This window comes from Lissotriton helveticus, chromosome 7 (assembly GCF_964261635.1).
Source record: "Lissotriton helveticus chromosome 7, aLisHel1.1, whole genome shotgun sequence".
Taxonomy (NCBI): domain Eukaryota; kingdom Metazoa; phylum Chordata; class Amphibia; order Caudata; family Salamandridae; genus Lissotriton; species Lissotriton helveticus.
In genome coordinates, this window is record NC_136068.1 from 1,194,123,380 (window position 1) to 1,194,148,043 (window position 24,664).

The window sequence follows — 24,664 nt, forward strand, 5'->3', positions numbered from 1 at the left end:
TGTTTCCTGTTAAAAGGGCTCCCGTGAGCCCCTAAGCTGACGAGCTTTTGGAGATGCACCTGCGCGCCTAAGAGGCAACGAAGCCTGTGACGGTTGTTTGGCGGCCTTCTCAACCACCCCAGAACTTTTCTCTACTGATGAGGGATACTATCCCGAAACACGAGCCATGTCTCGTGTCTAGAGATTCTGGAAATTTCAAGTACTTACTTGCACCAACTTTGGTGAAACACTCATAAACTTTTTCCTAAACTCTTCAAGTTACATGCACTGCATATACCAGAATGAAGAGGGGCGATCCGGAGGAGAGGCTAGCAGTGTGCTCCCATCGTTGTTTCCTGTTAAAAGGGCTCCCGTGAGCACCTAAGCTGACGAGCTTTTGGTGATGCACCTGCGTGCCTAAGAGGCAACCGAAGCCTCTGACGGTTGTTTGGCGGCCTTCTCAACCACCCCAGAACTTTTCTCTACTGATGAGGGATACTATCCCGAAACAAGAGCCATGTCTCGTGTCTAGAGATTCTGGAAATATCAAGTACTTACTTGCACCAACTTTGGTGAAACACTCACGAACTTTTTACCAAACTCTTCAAGTTACACGCACTGCATATACCGGAATGCAGAGGGGCAATCCGGAGGAGAGGCTAGCAGTGTGCTCCCATCGTTGTTTCCTGTTAAAAGGGCTCCTGTGAGCCCCTAAGCTGACAAGCTTTTGGAGATGCACCTGCGCGCCTAAGAGGCATCGAAGCCTGTGACGATTGTTTGGCGGCCTTCTCAACCACCCCAGAACTTTTCTCTACTGATGAGGGATACTATCCCGAAACACGAGCCATGTCTCGTGTCTAGAGATTCTGGAAATATCAAGTACTTACTTGCACCAACTTTGGTGAAACACTCACAAACTTTTTCCCAAACTCTTCAAGTTACATGCACTGCATATACCAGAATGCAGAGGGGCGATCCGGAGGAGAGACTAGCAGTGTGCTCCCATCGTTGTTTCCTGTTAAAAGGGATCCCGTGAGCCCCTAAGCTGACGAGCTTTTGGAGATGCACCTGCGCGCCTGAGAGGCAACGAAGCCTGTGACGGTTGTTTGGCGGCCTTCTCAACCACCCTAGAACTTTTCTCTACTGATGAGGGATACTATCCCGAAACACGAGCCATGTTGTGTCTAGAGATTCTGGAAATATCAAGTACTTACTTGCACCAACTTTGGTGAAACACTCACAAACGTTTTCCCAAACTCGCAAGTTACACGCACTGCATATACCAGAATGCAGAGGGGCGATCCGGAGGAGAGGCTAACAGTGTGCTCCCATCGTTGTTTCCTGTTAAAAGGGCTCCCGTGAGCCCCTAAGCTGACGAGCTTTTGGAGATGCACCTGCGCGCCTAAGAGGCAACGAAGCCTGTGACGGTTGTTTGACGGCCTACTTAACCACCCCAGAACTTTTCTCTACTGATGAGGGATACTATGCCGAAACACGAGTCATGTCTCGTGTCTAGAGATTCTGGAAATATCAAGTACTTACTTGCACCAACTTTGGTGAAACACTCACAAACTTTTTCCCAAACTCTTCAAGTTACACGCACTGCATATACCAGAATGCATAGGGGCGATCCGGAGGAGAGGCTAGCAGTGTGCTCCCATTGTTGTTTCCTGTTAAAAGGGCTCCCGTGAGCCCCTAAGCTGACGAGCTTTTGGAGATGCACCTGCGCGCCTAAGAGGCAACGAAGCCTGTGACGGTTGTTTGGCGGCCTTCTCAACCACCCCAGAACTTTTCTCTACTGATGAGGGATACTATCCCGAAACACGAGCCATGTCTCGTGTCTAGAGATTCTGGAAATTTCAAGTACTTACTTGCACCAACTTTGGTGAAACACTCATAAACTTTTTCCTAAACTCTTCAAGTTACATGCACTGCATATACCAGAATGAAGAGGGGCGATCCGGAGGAGAGGCTAGCAGTGTGCTCCCATCGTTGTTTCCTGTTAAAAGGGCTCCCGTGAGCACCTAAGCTGACGAGCTTTTGGTGATGCACCTGCGTGCCTAAGAGGCAACCGAAGCCTCTGACGGTTGTTTGGCGGCCTTCTCAACCACCCCAGAACTTTTCTCTACTGATGAGGGATACTATCCCGAAACAAGAGCCATGTCTCGTGTCTAGAGATTCTGGAAATATCAAGTACTTACTTGCACCAACTTTGGTGAAACACTCACGAACTTTTTACCAAACTCTTCAAGTTACACGCACTGCATATACCAGAATGCAGAGGGGCAATCCGGAGGAGAGGCTAGCAGTGTGCTCCCATCGTTGTTTCCTGTTAAAAGGGCTCCTGTGAGCCCCTAAGCTGACGAGCTTTTGGAGATGCACCTGCGCGCCTAAGAGGCATCGAAGCCTGTGACGATTGTTTGGCGGCCTTCTCAACCACCCCAGAACTTTTCTCTACTGATGAGGGATACTATCCCGAAACACGAGCCATGTCTCGTGTCTAGAGATTCTGGAAATATCAAGTACTTACTTGCACCAACTTTGGTGAAACACTCACAAACTTTTTCCCAAACTCTTCAAGTTACATGCACTGCATATACCAGAATGCAGAGGGGCGATCCGGAGGAGAGACTAGCAGTGTGCTCCCATCGTTGTTTCCTGTTAAAAGGGATCCCGTGAGCCCCTAAGCTGACGAGCTTTTGGAGATGCACCTGCGCGCCTGAGAGGCAACGAAGCCTGTGACGGTTGTTTGGCGGCCTTCTCAACCACCCTAGAACTTTTCTCTACTGATGAGGGATACTATCCCGAAACACGAGCCATGTTGTGTCTAGAGATTCTGGAAATATCAAGTACTTACTTGCACCAACTTTGGTGAAACACTCACAAACGTTTTCCCAAACTCGCAAGTTACACGCACTGCATATACCAGAATGCAGAGGGGCGATCCGGAGGAGAGGCTAGCAGTGTGCTCCCATCGTTGTTTCCTGTTAAAAGGGCTCCCGTGAGCCCCTAAGCTGACGAGCTTTTGGAGATGCACCTGCGCGCCTAAGAGGCAACGAAGCCCGTGACGGTTGTTTGGAGGCCTTCTCAACCACCCCAGAACTTTTCTCTACTGATGAGGGATACTATCCCGAAACACGAGCCATGTCTTGTGTTTAGAGATTCTGGAAATATCAAGTACTTACTTGCACCAACTTTGGTGAAACACTCACGAACTTTTTACCAAACTCTTCAAGTTACACGCACTGCGTGTACCAGAATGCAGAGGGGCGATCCGGAGGAGAGGCTAGCAGTGTGCTCCTATCGTTGTTTCCTTTTAAAAGGGCTCCCGTGAGCCCCTAAGCTGACGAGCTTTTGGAGATGCACCTGCGCGCCTAAGAGGCAACGAAGCCTGTGACGGTTGTTTGGCGGCCTTCTCAACCACCCCAGAACTTTTATCTACTGATTAGGGATACTATCCCGAAACACGAGCCATGTCTCGTGTCTAGAGATTCTGGAAATATCAAGTACTTACTTGCACCAACTTTGGTGAAACACTCACAAACTTTTTCCCCAACTCTTTAAGTTACACGCACTGCATATACCAGAATGCAGAGGGGCGATCCGGAGGAGAGGCTAGCAGTGTGCGCCCATCGTTGTTTCCTGTTAAAAGGGCTCCCGTGAGCCCCTAAGCTGACGAGCTTATGGAGATGCACCTGCGCGCCTAAGAGGCAACGAAGCCTGTGACGGTTGTTTGGCGGCCTTCTCAACCACCCCAGAACTTTTCTCTACTGATGAGGGATACTATCCCGAAACACGAGCCATGTCTCGTGTCTAGAGATTCTGGAAATATCAAGTACTTACTTGCACCAACTTTGGTGAAACACTCACGAACTTTTTCCCAAACTCTTCAAGTTACACGCACTGCATATACCAGAATGCAGAGGGGCGATCCGGAGGGGAGGCTAGCAGTGTGCTCCCATCGTTGTTTCCTGTTAAAAGGGATCACGTGAGCACCTAAGCTGACGAGCTTTTGGAGATGCACCTGCGCGCCTAAGAGGCAATGAAGCCTGTGACGGTTGTTTGGCGGCCTTCTCAACCACCCCAGAACTTTTCTCTTCTGATGAGGGATACTATCCCGAAACACGAGCCATGTCTCGTGTCTTGAGATTCTGGAAATATCAAGTACTTACTTGCACCAACTTTGGTGAAACACTCACAAACTTTTTCCCAAACTCTTCAAGTTACACGCACTGCATATACCAGAATGCATAGGGGCGATCCGGAGGAGAGGCTAGCAGTGTGCTCCCATTGTTGTTTCCTGTTAAAAGGGCTCCCGTGAGCCCCTAAGCTGACAAGCTTTTGGAGATGCACCTGCGCGCCTAAGAGGCAACGAAGCCTGTGACGGTTGTTTGGCGGCCTTCTCAACCACCCCAGAACTTTTCTCTACTGATGAGGGATACTATCCCGAAACACGAGCCATGTCTCGTGTCTAGAGATTCAGGAAATATCAAGTGCTTACTTGCACCAACTTTGGTGAAACACTCACAAACTTTTTCCCAAACTCTTCAAGTTACATGCACTGCATATACCAGAATGAAGAGGGGCGATCCGGAGGAGAGGCTAGCAGTGTGCTCCCATCGTTGTTTCCTGTTAAAAGGGCTCCCGTGAGCCCCTAAGCTGACGAGCTTTTGGAGATGCACCTGCGTGCCTAAGAGGCAACGAAGCCTCTGACGGTTGTTTGGCGGCCTTCTCAACCACCCCAGAACTTTTCTCTACTGATGAGGGATACTATCCCGAAACACGAGCCATGTCTCGTGTCTAGAGATTCTGGAAATATCAAGTACTTACTTGCACCAACTTTGGTGAAACACTCACGAACTTTTTCCCAAACTCTTCAAGTTCCACGCATTGCATATACCAGAATGCAGAGGGGCGATCCGTAGGAGAGGCTAGCAGTGGGCTCCCACCGTTGTTTCCTGTTAAAAGGGCTCCTGTGAGCCCCAAAGCTGACGAGCTTTTGGAGATGCACCTGCGCGCCTACGAGGCAACGAAGGCTGTGACGGTTGTTTGACGGCCTACTTAACCACCCCAGAACTTTTCTCTACTGATGAGGGATACTATGCCGAAACACGAGTCATGTCTCGTGTCTAGAGATTCTGGAAATATCAAGTACTTACTTGCACCAACTTTGGTGAAACACTCACAAACGTTTTCCCAAACTCTTCAAGTTACACGCACTGCATATACCAGAATGCATAGGGGCGATCCGGAGGAGAGGCTAGCAGTGTGCTCCCACTGTTGTTTCCTGTTAAAAGGGCTCCCGTGAGCCCCTAAGCTGACAAGCTTTTGGAGAAGCACCTGCGTGCCTAAGAGGCAACCGAAGCCTCTGACGGTTGTTTGGCGGCCTTCTCAACCACCCCAGAACTTTTCTCTACTGATGAGGGATACTATCCCGAAACACGAGCCATGTCTCGTGTCTAGAGATTCTGGAAATATCAAGTACTTACTTGCACCAACTTTGGTGAAACACTCACAAACTTTTTCCCAAACTCTTCAAGTTACACGCATTGCATATACCAGAATGCAGAGGGGCGATCCGTAGGAGAGGCTAGCAGTGGGCTCCCACCGTTGTTTCCTGTTAAAAGGGCTCCCGTGAGCCCCAAAGCTGATGAGCTTTTGGAGATGCACTTGCGCGCCTATGAGGCAACGAAGCCTGTGACGGTTGTTTGGCGGCATTCTCAACCACCCCAGAACTTTTCTCTACTGATGAGGGATAGTATCCCGAAACACGAGCCATGTCTCGTGTCTAGAGATTCTGGAAATATCAAGTACTTACTTGCACCAACTTTGGTGAAACACTCACGAACTTTTTCCCAAGCTCTTCAAGTTACACGCATTGCATATACCAGAATGCAGAGGGGCGATCCGGAGTAGAGGCTAGCAGTGGGCTCCCACCGTTGTTTCCTGTTAAAAGGGCTCCCGTGAGCCCCAAAGCTGATGAGCTTTTGGAGATGCACCTGCGCGCCTAAGAGGCAACGAAGCCGGTGACGGTTGTTTGGCGGCCTTCTCAACCACCCCAGGACTTTTCTCTACTGATGAGTGATACTATCCCGAAACACGAGCCATGTCTCGTGTCTAGAGATTCTGGAAATATCATTTACTTACTTGCACCAACTTTGGTGAAACATTCACGATCTTTTTCCCAAACTCTTCAAGTTACATGCACTGCATATACCAGAATGCAGAGGGGCGATCCGGAGGAGAGGCTAGCAGTGTGCTCCTATCGTTGTTTCCTGTTAAAAGGGCTCCCGTGAGCCCCTAAGCTGACGAGCTTTTGGAAATGCACCTGCGCGCCTAAGAGGCAACGAAGCCTGTGACGGTTGTTTGGCGGCCTTCTCAACCACCCCAGAACTTTTCTCTACTGATGAGGGATACTATCCCGAAACACGAGCCATGTCTCGTGTCTAGAGATTCTGGAAATATCAATTACTTACTTGCACCAACTTTGGTGAAACATTCACGATCTTTTTCCCAAACTCTTCAAGTTACACGCACTGCATATACCAGAATGCAGAGGGGCGATCCGGAGGAGAGGCTAGCAGTGTGCTCCCATCGTTGTTTTCTGTTAAAAGGGCTCCCGTGAGCCCCTAAGCTTACGAGCTTTTGGAGATGCACCTGCGCGCCTAAGAGGCAACGAAGCCTGTGACGGTTGTTTGGCGGCCTTCTCAACCACCCCAGAACTTTTCTCTACTGATGAGGGATACTATCCCGAAACACGAGCCATGTCTCGTGTCTAGAGATTCTGGAAATATCAAGTACTTACTTGCACCAACTTTGGTGAAACACTCACAAACTTTTTCCCCAACTCTTCAAGTTACACGCACTGCATATACCAGAATGCAGAGGGGCGATCTGGAGGAGAGGCTAGCAGTGTGCTCCCATCGTTGTTTCCTGTTAAAAGGGCTCCTTTGAGCCCCTAAGCTGACGAGCTTATGGAGATGCACCTGCGCGCCTAAGAGGCAATGAAGCCTGTGACGGTTGTTTGGCGGCCTTCTCAACCACCCCAGAACTTTTCTCTACTGATGAGGGATACTATCCCGAAACACGAGGCATGTCTCGTGTCTAAAGATTTTGGAAATATCAAGTACTTACTTGCACGAACTTTGGTAAAACACTCAAAAACTTTTTCCCAAACTCTTCAAGTTACACGCACTGCATATACCAGAATGCAGAGGGGTGATCCGGAGGAGATTCTAGCAGTGTGCTCCCATCGTTGTTTCCTGTTAAAAGGGCTCCCGTGAGCCCCTAAGCTGATGAGCTTTTGGAGATGCACCTGCGCGCCTAAGAGGCAACGAAGCCTGTGACGGTTGTTTGGAGGCCTTCTCAACCACCCCAGAACTTTTCTCTACTGTTGAGGGATACTATCCCGAAACACGAGCCATGTCTCGTGTCTAGAGATTCTGGAAATATCAAGTACTTACTTGCACCAACTTTGGTGAAACACTCACAAACTTTTTCCCAAACTCTTCAAGTTACATGCACTGCATATACCAGAATGCAGAGTGCCGATCCTGAGGAGAGGCTAGCAGTGTGCTCCCATCGTTGTTTCCTGTTAAAAGGGCTCCCGTGAGCCCCTAAGCTGACGAGATTTTGGAGATGCACCTGCGCGCCTAAGAGGCAACGAAGCCTGTGACGGTTGTTTGGAGGCCTTCTCAACCACCCCAGAACTTTTCTCTACTGATGAGGGATACTATCCCGAAACACGAGCCATGTCTTGTGTTTAGAGATTCTGGAAATATCAAGTACTTACTTGCACCAACTTTTGGTGAAACACTCACAAACTTTTTCCCAAACTCTTCAAGTTACATGCACTGCATATACCAGAATGCAGAGGGGCGATCCGGAGGAGAGGCTAGCAGTGTGCTCCCATCATTGTTTCCTGTTAAAAGGGCTCCCGTGAGCCCCTAAGCTGATGAGCTTTTGGAGATGCACCTGCGTGCCTAAGAGGCAACGAAGCCTGTGACGGTTGTTTGGCGGCCTTCTCAACCACCCCAGAACTTTTCTCTACTGATGAGGGATACTATCCCGAAACACGAGCCATGTCTCGTGTCTAGAGATTCTGGAAATATCAAGTACTTACTTGCACCAACTTTGGTGAAACACTCACAAACTTTTTCCCAAACTCTTCAAGTTACATGCACTGCATATACCAGAATGCAGAGGGGCGATCCGGAGGAGAGACTAGCAGTGTGCTCCCATCGTTGTTTCCTGTTAAAAGGGATCCCGTGAGCCCCTAAGCTGACGAGCTTTTGGAGATGCACCTGCGCGCCTGAGAGGCAACGAAGCCTGTGACGGTTGTTTGGCGGCCTTCTCAACCACCCTAGAACTTTTCTCTACTGATGAGGGATACTATCCCGAAACACGAGCCATGTCTCGTGTCTAGAGATTCTGGAAATATCAAGTACTTACTTGCACCAACTTTGGTGAAACACTCACAAACTTTTTCCCCAACTCTTTAAGTTACACGCACTGCATATACCAGAATGCAGAGGGGCGATCCGGAGGAGAGGCTAGCAGTGTGCTCCCATCGTTGTTTCCTGTTAAAAGGGCTCCCGTGAGCCCCTAAGCTGACGAGCTTATGGAGATGCACCTGCGCGCCTAAGAGGCAACGAAGCCTGTGACGGTTGTTTGGCGGCCTTCTCAACCACCCCAGAACTTTTCTCTACTGATGAGGGATACTATCCCGAAACACGAGCCATGTCTCGTGTCTAGAGATTCTGGAAATATCAAGTACTTACTTGCACCAACTTTGGTGAAACACTCACGAACTGTTTCCCAAACTCTTCAAGTTACACGCACTGCATATACCAGAATGCAGAGGGGCGATCCGGAGGGGAGGCTAGCAGTGTGCTCCCATCGTTGTTTCCTGTTAAAAGGGATCATGTGAGCACCTAAGCTGACGAGCTTTTGGAGATGCACCTGCGCGCCTAAGAGGCAATGAAGCCTGTGACGGTTGTTTGGCGGCCTTCTCAACCACCCCAGAACTTTTCTCTTCTGATGAGGGATACTATCCCGAAACACGAGCCATGTCTCGTGTCTTGAGATTCTGGAAAAATCAAGTACTTACTTGCACCAACTTTGGTGAAACACTCACAAACTTTTTCCCAAACTCTTCAAGTTACACGCACTGCATATACCAGAATGCATAGGGGCGATCCGGAGGAGAGGCTAGCAGTGTGCTCCCATTGTTGTTTCCTGTTAAAAGGGCTCCCGTGAGCCCCTAAGCTGACAAGCTTATGGAGATGCACCTGCGCGCCTAAGAGGCAACGAAGCCTGTGACGGTTGTTTGGCGGCCTTCTCAACCACCCCAGAACTTTTCTCTACTGATGAGGGATACTATCCCGAAACACGAGCCATGTCTCGTGTCTAGAGATTCAGGAAATATCAAGTGCTTACTTGCACCAACTTTGGTGAAACACTCACAAACTTTTTCCCAAACTCTTCAAGTTACATGCACTGCATATACCAGAATGCAGAGGGGCAATCCGTAGGAGAGGCTAGCAGTGGGCTCCCACCGTTGTTTCCTGTTAAAAGGGCTCCCATGAGCCCCTAAGCTGACGAGCTTATGGAGATGCACCTGCGCGCCTAAGAGGCAACGAAGCCTGTGACGGTTGTTTGGCGGCCTTCTCAACCACCCCAGAACTTTTCTCAACTGATGAGGGATACTATCCCGAAACAGGAGCCATGTCTCGTGTCTAGAGATTCTGGAAATATCAAGTAATTACTTGCACCAACTTTGGTGAAACACTCACAAACTTTTTCCCAAACTCTTCAAGTTACATGCACTGCATATACCAGAATGAAGAGGGGCGATCCGGAGGAGAGGCTAGCAGTGTGCTCCCATCGTTGTTTCCTGTTAAAAGGGCTCCCGTGAGCCCCTAAGCTGACGAGCTTTTGGAGAAGCACCTGCGTGCCTAAGAGGCAACCGAAGCCTCTGACGGTTGTTTGGCGGCCTTCTCAACCACCCCAGAACTTTTCTCTACTGATGAGGGATACTATCCCGAAACACGAGCCATGTCTCGTGTCTAGAGTTTCTGGAAATATCAAGTACTTACTTGCACCAACTTTGGTGAAACACTCACAAACTTTTTCCCAAACTCTTCAAGTTACACGCATTGCATATACCAGAATGCAGAGGGGCGATCCGTAGGAGAGGCTAGCAGTGGGCTCCCACCGTTGTTTCCTGTTAAAAGGGCTCCCGTGAGCCCCAAAGCTGACGAGCTTTTGGAGATGCACCTGCGCGCCTAAGAGGCAACGAAGCCTGTGACGGTTGTTTGACGGCCTACTTAACCACCCCAGAACTTTTCTCTACTGATGAGGGATACTATGCCGAAACACGAGTCATGTCTCGTGTCTAGAGATTCTGGAAATATCAAGTACTTACTTGCACCAACTTTGGTGAAACACTCACAAACTTTTTCCCAAACTCTTCAAGTTACACACACTGCATATACCAGAATGCATAGGGGCGATCCGGAGGAGAGGCTAGCAGTGTGCTCCCATTGTTGTTTCCTGTTAAAAGGGCTCCCGTGAGCCCCTAAGCTGACGAGCTTTTGGAGATGCACCTGCGCGCCTAAGAGGCAACGAAGCCTGTGACGGTTGTTTGGCGGCCTTCTCAACCACCCCAGAACTTTTCTCTACTGATGAGGGATACTATCCCGAAACACGAGCCATGTCTCGTGTCTAGAGATTCTGGAAATTTCAAGTACTTACTTGCACCAACTTTGGTGAAACACTCATAAACTTTTTCCTAAACTCTTCAAGTTACATGCACTGCATATACCAGAATGAAGAGGGGCGATCCGGAGGAGAGGCTAGCAGTGTGCTCCCATCGTTGTTTCCTGTTAAAAGGGCTCCCGTGAGCACCTAAGCTGACGAGCTTTTGGTGATGCACCTGCTTGCCTAAGAGGCAACCGAAGCCTCTGGCGGTTGTTTGGCGGCCTTCTCAACCACCCCAGAACTTTTCTCTACTGATGAGGGATACTATCCCGAAACACGAGCCATGTCTCGTGTCTAGAGATTCTGGAAATATCAAGTACTTACTTGCACCAACTTTGGTGAAACACTCACAAACTTTTTCCCCAACTCTTTAAGTTACACGCACTGCATATACCAGAATGCAGAGGGGCGATCCGGAGGAGAGGCTAGCAGTGTGCTCCCATCGTTGTTTCCTGTTAAAAGGGCTCCCGTGAGCCCCTAAGCTGACGAGCTTATGGAGATGCACCTGCGCGCCTAAGAGGCAACGAAGCCTGTGACGGTTGTTTGGCGGCCTTCTCAACCACCCCAGAACTTTTCTCTACTGATGAGGGATACTATCCCGAAACACGAGCCATGTCTCGTGTCTAGAGATTCTGGAAATATCAAGTACTTACTTGCACCAACTTTGGTGAAACACTCACGAACTTTTTCCCAAACTCTTCAAGTTACACGCACTGCATATACCAGAATGCAGAGGGGCGATCCGGAGGGGAGGCTAGCAGTGTGCTCCCATCGTTGTTTCCTGTTAAAAGGGATCATGTGAGCACCTAAGCTGACGAGCTTTTGGAGATGCACCTGCGCGCCTAAGAGGCAATGAAGCCTGTGACGGTTGTTTGGCGGCCTTCTCAACCACCCCAGAACTTTTCTCTTCTGATGAGGGATACTATCCCGAAACACGAGCCATGTCTCGTGTCTTGAGATTCTGGAAATATCAAGTACTTACTTGCACCAACTTTGGTGAAACACTCACAAACTTTTTCCCAAACTCTTCAAGTTACACGCACTGCATATACCAGAATGCATAGGGGCGATCCGGAGGAGAGGCTAGCAGTGTGCTCCCATTGTTGTTTCCTGTTAAAAGGGCTCCCGTGAGCCCCTAAGCTGACAAGCTTTTGGAGATGCACCTGCGCGCCTAAGAGGCAACGAAGCCTGTGACGGTTGTTTGGCGGCCTTCTCAACCACCCCAGAACTTTTCTCTACTGATGAGGGATACTATCCCGAAACACGAGCCATGTCTCGTGTCTAGAGATTCAGGAAATATCAAGTGCTTACTTGCACCAACTTTGGTGAAACACTCACAAACTTTTTCCCAAACTCTTCAAGTTACATGCACTGCATATACCAGAATGAAGAGGGGCGATCCGGAGGAGAGGCTAGCAGTGTGCTCCCATCGTTGTTTCCTGTTAAAAGGGCTCCCGTGAGCCCCTAAGCTGACGATCTTTTGGAGATGCACCTGCGTGCCTAAGAGGCAACGAAGCCTCTGACGGTTGTTTGGCGGCCTTCTCAACCACCCCAGAACTTTTCTCTACTGATAAGGGATACTATCCCGAAACACGAGCCATGTCTCGTGTCTAGAGATTCTGGAAATATCAAGTACTTACTTGCACCAACTTTGGTGAAACACTCACGAACTTTTTCCCAAACTCTTCAAGTTCCACGCATTGCATATACCAGAATGCAGAGGGGCGATCCGTAGGAGAGGCTAGCAGTGGGCTCCCACCATTGTTTCCTGTTAAAAGGGCTCCCGTGAGCCCCAAAGCTGACGAGCTTTTGGAGATGCACCTGCGCGCCTACGAGGCAACGAAGGCTGTGACGGTTGTTTGACGGCCTACTTAACCACCCCAGAACTTTTCTCTACTGATGAGGGATACTATGCCGAAACACGAGTCATGTCTCGTGTCTAGAGATTCTGGAAATATCAAGTACTTACTTGCACCAACTTTGGTGAAACACTCACAAACGTTTTCCCAAACTCTTCAAGTTACACGCACTGCATATACCAGAATGCATAGGGGCGATCCGGAGGAGAGGCTAGCAGTGTGCTCCCACTGTTGTTTCCTGTTAAAAGGGCTCCCGTGAGCCCCTAAGCTGACAAGCTTTTGGAGATGCACCTGCGCGCCTAAGAGGCAACGAAGCCTGTGACGGTTGTTTGGCGGCCTTCTCAACAACCCCAGAACTTTTCTCAACTGATGAGGGATACTATCCTGAAACAGGAGCCATGTCTCGTGTCTAGAGATTCTGGAAATATCAAGTAATTACTTGCACCAACTTTGGTGAAACACTCACAAACTTTTTCCCAAACTCTTCAAGTTACATGCACTGCATATACCAGAATGAAGAGGGGCGATCCGGAGGAGAGGCTAGCAGTGTGCTCCCATCGTTGTTTCCTGTTAAAAGGGCTCCCGTGAGCCCCTAAGCTGACGAGCTTTTGGAGAAGCACCTGCGTGCCTAAGAGGCAACCGAAGCCTCTGACGGTTGTTTGGCGGCCTTCTCAACCACCCCAGAACTTTTCTCTACTGATGAGGGATACTATCCCGAAACACGAGCCATGTCTCGTGTCTAGAGATTCTGGAAATATCAAGTACTTACTTGCACCAACTTTGGTGAAACACTCACAAACTTTTTCCCAAACTCTTCAAGTTACACGCATTGCATATACCAGAATGCAGAGGGGCGATCCGTAGGAGAGGCTAGCAGTGGGCTCCCACCGTTGTTTCCTGTTAAAAGGGCTCCCGTGAGCCCCAAAGCTGACGAGCTTTTGGAGATGCACCTGCGCGCCTAAGAGGCAACGAAGCCTGTGACGGTTGTTTGACGGCCTACTTAACCACCCCAGAACTTTTCTCTACTGATGAGGGATACTATGCCGAAACACGAGTCATGTCTCGTGTCTAGAGATTCTGGAAATATCAAGTACTTACTTGCACCAACTTTGGTGAAACACTCACAAACTTTTTCCCAAACTCTTCAAGTTACACGCACTGCATATACCAGAATGCATAGGGGCGATCCGGAGGAGAGGCTAGCAGTGTGCTCCCATTGTTGTTTCCTGTTAAAAGGGCTCCCGTGAGCCCCTAAGCTGACGAGCTTTTGGAGATGCACCTGCGCGCCTAAGAGGCAACGAAGCCTGTGACGGTTGTTTGGCGGCCTTCTCAACCACCCCAGAACTTTTCTCTACTGATGAGGGATACTATCCCGAAACACGAGCCATGTCTCGTGTCTAGAGATTCTGGAAATTTCAAGTACTTACTTGCACCAACTTTGGTGAAACACTCATAAACTTTTTCCTAAACTCTTCAAGTTACATGCACTGCATATACCAGAATGAAGAGGGGCGATCCGGAGGAGAGGCTAGCAGTGTGCTCCCATCGTTGTTTCCTGTTAAAAGGGCTCCCGTGAGCACCTAAGCTGACGAGCTTTTGGTGATGCACCTGCGTGCCTAAGAGGCAACCGAAGCCTCTGACGGTTGTTTGGCGGCCTTCTCAACCACCCCAGAACTTTTCTCTACTGATGAGGGATACTATCCCGAAACAAGAGCCATGTCTCGTGTCTAGAGATTCTGGAAATATCAAGTACTTACTTGCACCAACTTTGGTGAAACACTCACGAACTTTTTACCAAACTCTTCAAGTTACACGCACTGCATATACCGGAATGCAGAGGGGCAATCCGGAGGAGAGGCTAGCAGTGTGCTCCCATCGTTGTTTCCTGTTAAAAGGGCTCCTGTGAGCCCCTAAGCTGACAAGCTTTTGGAGATGCACCTGCGCGCCTAAGAGGCATCGAAGCCTGTGACGATTGTTTGGCGGCCTTCTCAACCACCCCAGAACTTTTCTCTACTGATGAGGGATACTATCCCGAAACACGAGCCATGTCTCGTGTCTAGAGATTCTGGAAATATCAAGTACTTACTTGCACCAACTTTGGTGAAACACTCACAAACTTTTTCCCAAACTCTTCAAGTTACATGCACTGCATATACCAGAATGCAGAGGGGCGATCCGGAGGAGAGACTAGCAGTGTGCTCCCATCGTTGTTTCCTGTTAAAAGGGATCCCGTGAGCCCCTAAGCTGACGAGCTTTTGGAGATGCACCTGCGCGCCTGAGAGGCAACGAAGCCTGTGACGGTTGTTTGGCGGCCTTCTCAACCACCCTAGAACTTTTCTCTACTGATGAGGGATACTATCCCGAAACACGAGCCATGTTGTGTCTAGAGATTCTGGAAATATCAAGTACTTACTTGCACCAACTTTGGTGAAACACTCACAAACGTTTTCCCAAACTCGCAAGTTACACGCACTGCATATACCAGAATGCAGAGGGGCGATCCGGAGGAGAGGCTAGCAGTGTGCTCCCATCGTTGTTTCCTGTTAAAAGGGCTCCCGTGAGCCCCTAAGCTGACGAGCTTTTGGAGATGCACCTGCGCGCCTAAGAGGCAACGAAGCCTGTGACGGTTGTTTGACGGCCTACTTAACCACCCCAGAACTTTTCTCTACTGATGAGGGATACTATGCCGAAACACGAGTCATGTCTCGTGTCTAGAGATTCTGGAAATATCAAGTACTTACTTGCACCAACTTTGGTGAAACACTCACAAACTTTTTCCCAAACTCTTCAAGTTACACGCACTGCATATACCAGAATGCATAGGGGCGATCCGGAGGAGAGGCTAGCAGTGTGCTCCCATTGTTGTTTCCTGTTAAAAGGGCTCCCGTGAGCCCCTAAGCTGACGAGCTTTTGGAGATGCACCTGCGCGCCTAAGAGGCAACGAAGCCTGTGACGGTTGTTTGGCGGCCTTCTCAACCACCCCAGAACTTTTCTCTACTGATGAGGGATACTATCCCGAAACACGAGCCATGTCTCGTGTCTAGAGATTCTGGAAATTTCAAGTACTTACTTGCACCAACTTTGGTGAAACACTCATAAACTTTTTCCTAAACTCTTCAAGTTACATGCACTGCATATACCAGAATGAAGAGGGGCGATCCGGAGGAGAGGCTAGCAGTGTGCTCCCATCGTTGTTTCCTGTTAAAAGGGCTCCCGTGAGCACCTAAGCTGACGAGCTTTTGGTGATGCACCTGCGTGCCTAAGAGGCAACCGAAGCCTCTGACTGTTGTTTGGCGGCCTTCTCAACCACCCCAGAACTTTTCTCTACTGATGAGGGATACTATCCCGAAACAAGAGCCATGTCTCGTGTCTAGAGATTCTGGAAATATCAAGTACTTACTTGCACCAACTTTGGTGAAACACTCACGAACTTTTTACCAAACTCTTCAAGTTACACGCACTGCATATACCAGAATGCAGAGGGGCAATCCGGAGGAGAGGCTAGCAGTGTGCTCCCATCGTTGTTTCCTGTTAAAAGGGCTCCTGTGAGCCCCTAAGCTGACGAGCTTTTGGAGATGCACCTGCGCGCCTAAGAGGCATCGAAGCCTGTGACGATTGTTTGGCGGCCTTCTCAACCACCCCAGAACTTTTCTCTACTGATGAGGGATACTATCCCGAAACACGAGCCATGTCTCGTGTCTAGAGATTCTGGAAATATCAAGTACTTACTTGCACCAACTTTGGTGAAACACTCACAAACTTTTTCCCAAACTCTTCAAGTTACATGCACTGCATATACCAGAATGCAGAGGGGCGATCCGGAGGAGAGACTAGCAGTGTGCTCCCATCGTTGTTTCCTGTTAAAAGGGATCCCGTGAGCCCCTAAGCTGACGAGCTTTTGGAGATGCACCTGCGCGCCTGAGAGGCAACGAAGCCTGTGACGGTTGTTTGGCGGCCTTCTCAACCACCCTAGAACTTTTCTCTACTGATGAGGGATACTATCCCGAAACACGAGCCATGTTGTGTCTAGAGATTCTGGAAATATCAAGTACTTACTTGCACCAACTTTGGTGAAACACTCACAAACGTTTTCCCAAACTCGCAAGTTACACGCACTGCATATACCAGAATGCAGAGGGGCGATCCGGAGGAGAGGCTAGCAGTGTGCTCCCATCGTTGTTTCCTGTTAAAAGGGCTCCCGTGAGCCCCTAAGCTGACGAGCTTTTGGAGATGCACCTGCGCGCCTAAGAGGCAACGAAGCCCGTGACGGTTGTTTGGAGGCCTTCTCAACCACCCCAGAACTTTTCTCTACTGATGAGGGATACTATCCCGAAACACGAGCCATGTCTTGTGTTTAGAGATTCTGGAAATATCAAGTACTTACTTGCACCAACTTTGGTGAAACACTCACGAACTTTTTACCAAACTCTTCAAGTTACACGCACTGCGTGTACCAGAATGCAGAGGGGCGATCCGGAGGAGAGGCTAGCAGTGTGCTCCTATCGTTGTTTCCTTTTAAAAGGGCTCCCGTGAGCCCCTAAGCTGACGAGCTTTTGGAGATGCACCTGCGCGCCTAAGAGGCAACGAAGCCTGTGACGGTTGTTTGGCGGCCTTCTCAACCACCCCAGAACTTTTATCTACTGATTAGGGATACTATCCCGAAACACGAGCCATGTCTCGTGTCTAGAGATTCTGGAAATATCAAGTACTTACTTGCACCAACTTTGGTGAAACACTCACAAACTTTTTCCCCAACTCTTTAAGTTACACGCACTGCATATACCAGAATGCAGAGGGGCGATCCGGAGGAGAGGCTAGCAGTGTGCGCCCATCGTTGTTTCCTGTTAAAAGGGCTCCCGTGAGCCCCTAAGCTGACGAGCTTATGGAGATGCACCTGCGCGCCTAAGAGGCAACGAAGCCTGTGACGGTTGTTTGGCGGCCTTCTCAACCACCCCAGAACTTTTCTCTACTGATGAGGGATACTATCCCGAAACACGAGCCATGTCTCGTGTCTAGAGATTCTGGAAATATCAAGTACTTACTTGCACCAACTTTGGTGAAACACTCACGAACTTTTTCCCAAACTCTTCAAGTTACACGCACTGCATATACCAGAATGCAGAGGGGCGATCCGGAGGGGAGGCTAGCAGTGTGCTCCCATCGTTGTTTCCTGTTAAAAGGGATCACGTGAGCACCTAAGCTGACGAGCTTTTGGAGATGCACCTGCGCGCCTAAGAGGCAATGAAGCCTGTGACGGTTGTTTGGCGGCCTTCTCAACCACCCCAGAACTTTTCTCTTCTGATGAGGGATACTATCCCGAAACACGAGCCATGTCTCGTGTCTTGAGATTCTGGAAATATCAAGTACTTACTTGCACCAACTTTGGTGAAACACTCACAAACTTTTTCCCAAACTCTTCAAGTTACACGCACTGCATATACCAGAATGCATAGGGGCGATCCGGAGGAGAGGCTAGCAGTGTGCTCCCATTGTTGTTTCCTGTTAAAAGGGCTCCCGTGAGCCCCTAAGCTGACAAGCTTTTGGAGATGCACCTGCGCGCCTAAGAGGCAACGAAGCCTGTGACGGTTGTTTGGCGGCCTTCTCAACCACCCCAGAACTTTTCCCTACTGATGAGGGATACTATCCCGAAACACGAGCCATGTCTCGTGTCTAGAGATTCAGGAAATATCAAGTGCTTACTTGCACCAACTTTGGTGAAACACTCACAAACTTTTTCCCAAACTCTTCAAGTTACATGCACTGCATATACCAGAATGAAGAGGGGCGATCCGGAGGAGAGGCTAGCAGTGTGCTCCCATCGTTGTTTCCTGTTAAAAGGGCTCCCGTGAGCCCCTAAGCTGACGAGCTTTTGGAGATGCACCTGCGTGCCTAAGAGGCAACGAAGCCTCTGACGGTTGTTTGGCGGCCTTCTCAACCACCCCAGAACTTTTCTCTACTGATGAGGGATACTATCCCGAAACACGAGCCATGTCTCGTGTCTAGAGATTCTGGAAATATCAAGTACTTACTTGCACCAACTTTGGTGAAACACTCACGAACTTTTTCCCAAACTCTTCAAGTTCCACGCATTGCATATACCAGAATGCAGAGGGGCGATCCGTAGGAGAGGCTAGCAGTGGGCTCCCACCGTTGTTTCCTGTTAAAAGGGCTCCTGTGAGCCCCAAAGCTGACGAGCTTTTGGAGATGCACCTGCGCGCCTACGAGGCAACGAAGGCTGTGACGGTTGTTTGACGGCCTACTTAACCACCCCAGAACTTTTCTCTACTGATGAGGGATACTATGCCGAAACACGAGTCATGTCTCGTGTCTAGAGATTCTGGAAATATCAAGTACTTACTTGCACCAACTTTGGTGAAACACTCACAAACGTTTTCCCAAACTCTTCAAGTTACACGCACTGCATATACCAGAATGCATAGGGGCGATCCGGAGGAGAGGCTAGCAGTGTGCTCCCACTGTTGTTTCCTGTTAAAAGGGCTCCCGTGAGCCCCTAAGCTGACAAGCTTTTGGAGAAGCACCTGCGTGCCTAAGAGGCAACCGAAGCCTCTGACGGTTGTTTGGCGGCCTTCTCAACCACCCCAGAACTTTTCTCTACTGATGAGGGATACTATCCCGAAACACGAGCCATGTCTCGTGTCTAGAGATTCTGGAAATATCAAGTACTTACTTGCACCAACTTTGGTGAAACACTCACAAACTTTTTCCCAAACTCTTCAAGTTACACGCATTGCATATACCAGAATGCAGAGGGGCGATCCGTAGGAGAGGCTAGCAGTGGGCTCCCACCGTTGTTTCCTGTTAAAAGGGCTCCCGTGAGCCCCAAAGCTGATGAGCTTTTGGAGATGCACCTGCGCGCCTAAGAGGCAACGAAGCCTGTGACGGTTGTTTGGCGGCATTCTCAACCACCCCAGAACTTTTCTCTACTGATGAGGGATAGTATCCCGAAACACGAGCCATGTCTCGTGTCTAGAGATTCTGGAAATATCAAGTACTTACTTGCACCAACTTTGGTGAAACACTCACGAACTTTTTCCCAAGCTCTTCAAGTTACACGCATTGCATATACCAGAATGCAGAGGGGCGATCCGGAGTAGAGGCTAGCAGTGGGCTCCCACCGTTGTTTCCTGTTAAAAGGGCTCCCGTGAGCCCCAAAGCTGATGAGCTTTTGGAGATGCACCTGCGCGCCTAAGAGGCAACGAAGCCGGTGACGGTTGTTTGGCGGCCTTCTCAACCACCCCAGGACTTTTCTCTACTGATGAGTGATACTATCCCGAAACACGAGCCATGTCTCGTGTCTAGAGATTCTGGAAATATCATTTACTTACTTGCACCAACTTTGGTGAAACATTCACGATCTTTTTCCCAAACTCTTCAAGTTACATGCACTGCATATACCAGAATGCAGAGGGGCGATCCGGAGGAGAGGCTAGCAGTGTGCTCCTATCGTTGTTTCCTGTTAAAAGGGCTCCCGTGAGCCCCTAAGCTGACGAGCTTTTGGAAATGCACCTGCGCGCCTAAGAGGCAACGAAGCCTGTGACGGTTGTTTGGCGGCCTTCTCAACCACCCCAGAACTTTTCTCTACTGATGAGGGATACTATCCCGAAACACAAGCCATGTCTCGTGTCTAGAGATTCTGGAAATATCAATTACTTACTTGCACCAACTTTGGTGAAACATTCACGATCTTTTTCCCAAACTCTTCAAGTTACACGCACTGCATATACCAGAATGCAGAGGGGCGATCCGGAGGAGAGGCTAGCAGTGTGCTCCCATCGTTGTTTTCTGTTAAAAGGGCTCCCGTGAGCCCCTAAGCTTACGAGCTTTTGGAGATGCACCTGCGCGCCTAAGAGGCAACGAAGCCTGTGACGGTTGTTTGGCGGCCTTCTCAACCACCCCAGAACTTTTCTCTACTGATGAGGGATACTATCCCGAAACACGAGCCATGTCTCGTGTCTAGAGATTCTGGAAATATCAAGTACTTACTTGCACCAACTTTGGTGAAACACTCACAAACTTTTTCCCCAACTCTTCAAGTTACACGCACTGCATATACCAGAATGCAGAGGGGCGATCTGGAGGAGAGGCTAGCAGTGTGCTCCCATCGTTGTTTCCTGTTAAAAGGGCTCCTTTGAGCCCCTAAGCTGACGAGCTTATGGAGATGCACCTGCGCGCCTAAGAGGCAATGAAGCCTGTGACGGTTGTTTGGCGGCCTTCTCAACCACCCCAGAACTTTTCTCTACTGATGAGGGATACTATCCCGAAACACGAGGCATGTCTCGTGTCTAAAGATTTTGGAAATATCAAGTACTTACTTGCACGAACTTTGGTAAAACACTCAAAAACTTTTTCCCAAACTCTTCAAGTTACACGCACTGCATATACCAGAATGCAGAGGGGTGATCCGGAGGAGATTCTAGCAGTGTGCTCCCATCGTTGTTTCCTGTTAAAAGGGCTCCCGTGAGCCCCTAAGCTGATGAGCTTTTGGAGATGCACCTGCGCGCCTAAGAGGCAACGAAGCCTGTGACGGTTGTTTGGAGGCCTTCTCAACCACCCCAGAACTTTTCTCTACTGTTGAGGGATACTATCCCGAAACACGAGCCATGTCTCGTGTCTAGAGATTCTGGAAATATCAAGTACTTACTTGCACCAACTTTGGTGAAACACTCACAAACTTTTTCCCAAACTCTTCAAGTTACATGCACTGCATATACCAGAATGCAGAGTGCCGATCCTGAGGAGAGGCTAGCAGTGTGCTCCCATCGTTGTTTCCTGTTAAAAGGGCTCCCGTGAGCCCCTAAGCTGACGAGATTTTGGAGATGCACCTGCGCGCCTAAGAGGCAACGAAGCCTGTGACGGTTGTTTGGAGGCCTTCTCAACCACCCCAGAACTTTTCTCTACTGATGAGGGATACTATCCCGAAACACGAGCCATGTCTTGTGTTTAGAGATTCTGGAAATATCAAGTACTTACTTGCACCAACTTTTGGTGAAACACTCACAAACTTTTTCCCAAACTCTTCAAGTTACATGCACTGCATATACCAGAATGCAGAGGGGCGATCCGGAGGAGAGGCTAGCAGTGTGCTCCCATCATTGTTTCCTGTTAAAAGGGCTCCCGTGAGCCCCTAAGCTGATGAGCTTTTGGAGATGCACCTGCGTGCCTAAGAGGCAACGAAGCCTGTGACGGTTGTTTGGCGGCATTCTCAACCACCCCAGAACTTTTCTCTACTGATGAGGGATAGTATCCCGAAACACGAGCCATGTCTCGTGTCTAGAGATTCTGGAAACATCAAGTACTTATTTGCACCATATTTGGTGAAACACTCACAAACTTTTCCCAAACTCTTCAAGTTACACGCACAGCAGATACCAGAATGCAGAGGGGCGATCCGGAAGAGAGGCTAGCAATGTGCTCCCATCGTTGTTTTCTGTTAAAAGGGCTCCGCTGATGAGCTTTTGGAGATTCACCAGCGCGCCTAAGAGGCAACGAAGCCGGTGACGGTTGTTTGGCGGCCTTCTCAACCACCCCAGAACTTTTCTCTACTGATGAGGGATACCATCCCGAAACACGAGCCATGTCTCATGTCTAGAGATTCTGGAAATATCAAGTACTTACTTGCACCAACTTTGGTGGAACACTCACGAACTTTTTCCCAAACTCTTCAAGTTACACGCACTGCATATACCAGAATGCAGAGGGGCGATCCGGAGGAGAGGCTAGCAGTGTGCTCCCATCGTTGTTTCCTGTTAATAGGGCTCCCGTGAGCCCCTAAGCTGATGAGCTTTTGGAGATGCACCTGCGCGCCTAAGAGGCAACGAAGCCTGTGACGGTTGTTTGGCGGCCTTCTCAACAACCCCAGAACCTTTTTCTACTAATCAGGGATACTATCCCGAAACACGAGCCATGTCTCGTGTCTAGAGATTCTGGAAATATCAAGTACTTACTTGCACCAACTTTGGTGAAACACTCACAAACTTTTTCCCAAACTCTTCAAGTTACACGCACTGCATATACCAGAATGCAGAGGGGCGATCCGGAGGAGAGACTAGCAGTGTGCTTCCATCGTAGTTTCCTGTTAAAAGGTAACCCTGGGCAGGCAACTTCGCTACGCCCACGAAGTGAGCGTAGTGTTGCCTACTTCGCCCTTTCCAAAGTAGGCGAAGCAGGCAACACTATGCCCACTCCTTGGGCGTAGCGAAGTTGCCCGCCACCCACCTCCCTCCCGCCCTCCCGAACATACCTAATTTAATTAAATGGGCACATAAAAATATATAAAATGCACTTATCTTGTCCGCGGCGTCCCGAGGCTCCCTCTGATTGTTCACGATGCCATCCGCTAACCAATGCGCGGGCGGCCGCGCATGTGCATTTCTCGCAAGAAATGCGCATGCGCGGCCTCCTGCGCATGCGCATTGGTTAGCAGACGGTGGCGTGAACGAGCAGAGGGAGCCCCGGGACGCCGTGGACAAGGTAAGTGCATTTTATTCATTTTTATGTGCCCATTTAATTAAATTAGGTATGTAGGGGAGGGGGGCATGCGGCGCGTAGTGGGGCTACGCAAAGTGCGCAGGTGGGCGTAGTTTCTCGCCCACTTTGCGTAGCTTCGCGTAGCCCTACTACGCACACTACGCCCAGGGTTATTAAAAGGGCTCCCGTGATCCCCTAAGCTGACGAGCTTTTGGAGATGCACCTGCGCGCCTAAGAGGCAACGAAGCCTGTGACAGTTGTTTGGCGGCCTTCTCAACCACCCCAGAACTTTTCTCTACTGATGAGGGATACTATCCCGAAACACGAGCCATGTTGTGTCTAGAGATTCTGGAAATATCAAGTACTTACTTGCACCAACTTTGGTGAAACACTCACAAACGTTTTCCCAAACTCTTCAAGGTACACGCACTGCATCTACCAGAATGCAGAGGGGCGATCCGGAGGAGAGGCTAGCAGTGTGCTCCCATCGTTGTTTCCTGTTAAAAGGGCTCCCGTGAGCCCCTAAGCTGACGAGCTTTTGGAGATGCACCTGCGCGCCTAAGAGGCACTGAAGCCCGTGACGGTTGTTTGGAGGCCTTCTCAACCACCCCAGAACTTTTCTCTACTGATGAGGGATACTATCCCGAAACACGAGCCATGTCTTGTGTTTAGAGATTCTGGAAATATCAAGTACTTACTTGCACCAACTTTGGTGAAACACTCACGAACTTTTTCCCAAACTCTTCAAGTTACACGCACTGCTGCGTATACCAGAATGCAGAGGGGCAATCCGGAGGAGAGGCTAGCAGTGTGCTCCCATCGTTGTTTCCTGTTAAAAGGGCTCCTGTGAGCCCCTAAGCTGACGAGCTTTTGGAGATGCACCTGCGCGCCTAAGAGGCATCGAAGCCTGTGATGATTGTTTGGCGGCCTTCTCAACCACCCCAGAACTTTTCTCTACTGATGAGGGATACTATCCCGAAACACGAGCCATGTCTCGAGTCTAGAGATTCTGGAAATATCAAGTACTTACTTGCACCAACTTTGGTGAAACACTCACAAACTTTTTCCCAAACTCTTCAAGTTACATGCACTGCATATACCAGAATGCAGAGGGGCGATCCGGAGGAGAGACTAGCAGTGTGCTCCCATCGTTGTTTCCTGTTAAAAGGGATCCCGTGAGCCCCTAAGCTGACGAGCTTTTGGAGATACACCTGCGCGCCTGAGAGGCAACGAAGCCTGTGACGGTTGTTTGGCGGCCTTCTCAACCACCCTAGAACTTTTCTCTACTGATGAGGGATACTATCCCGAAACACGAGCCATGTCTCGTGTCTAGAGATTCTGGAAATATCAAGTACTTACTTGCACCAACTTTGGTGAAACACTCACAAACTTTTTCCCCAACTCTTTAAGTTACACGCACTGCATATACCAGAATGCAGAGGGGCGATCCGGAGGAGAGGCTAGCAGTGTGCTCCCATCGTTGTTTCCTGTTAATAGGGCTCCCGTGAGCCCCTAAGCTGACGAGCTTATGGAGATGCACCTGCGCGCCTAAGAGGCAACGAAGCCTGTGACGGTTG